Raw genomic sequence first — 514 nt, 5'->3', positions numbered from 1 at the left:
GCTGCTGCTGCTAAGTCACTTCAGTCGTGTCTGACTCTGTGTGACCCCATAGATGGCAGCCCAACAGGCTCCACCGTCCCTGGGATTCTCCAGGCAAGAACACTGGAGTGGGTTGCCATTTCCGTCTCCAATGCGTGAAAGTGAAAAGTGAAAGCGAAGTCACTCAGTCGTGTCAGACTCTTGACGACCCCACGGACCACAGCCTACCAGGGTCCTCCATCCATGGGATTCTCCAGGCAAGAGTACTGGAGTGGGTTGCCATATGCCTCCTACATATGTAGTATTAGGGACTTCCATCAAGAGGTATATCTAACTGGTTTTTCTTTGTTTTCTAGATTCTATCTTGATTTAAAAAACAAAACAAAAACCTATGATGTTTACACTATCATGGGACAAATAGAACTGTGACTTACTTTTGTTACTTATGTGGGTGATTCCCCAGGTGCTTCTGTAGTATGGACCAGCCTGTCCCTGAAAATTGCAGTTTTTTCCTGCAGGGATGTTGAGATATGGC

The sequence above is a fragment of the Bison bison genome, unplaced genomic scaffold, assembly GCF_000754665.1.
Source record: "Bison bison bison isolate TAMUID 2011002044 unplaced genomic scaffold, Bison_UMD1.0 scf7180017864249, whole genome shotgun sequence".
Classification (NCBI taxonomy): domain Eukaryota; kingdom Metazoa; phylum Chordata; class Mammalia; order Artiodactyla; family Bovidae; genus Bison; species Bison bison.
The sequence above is the reverse complement of the archived record's forward strand: the minus strand, read 5'-3'. Positions refer to the sequence as shown.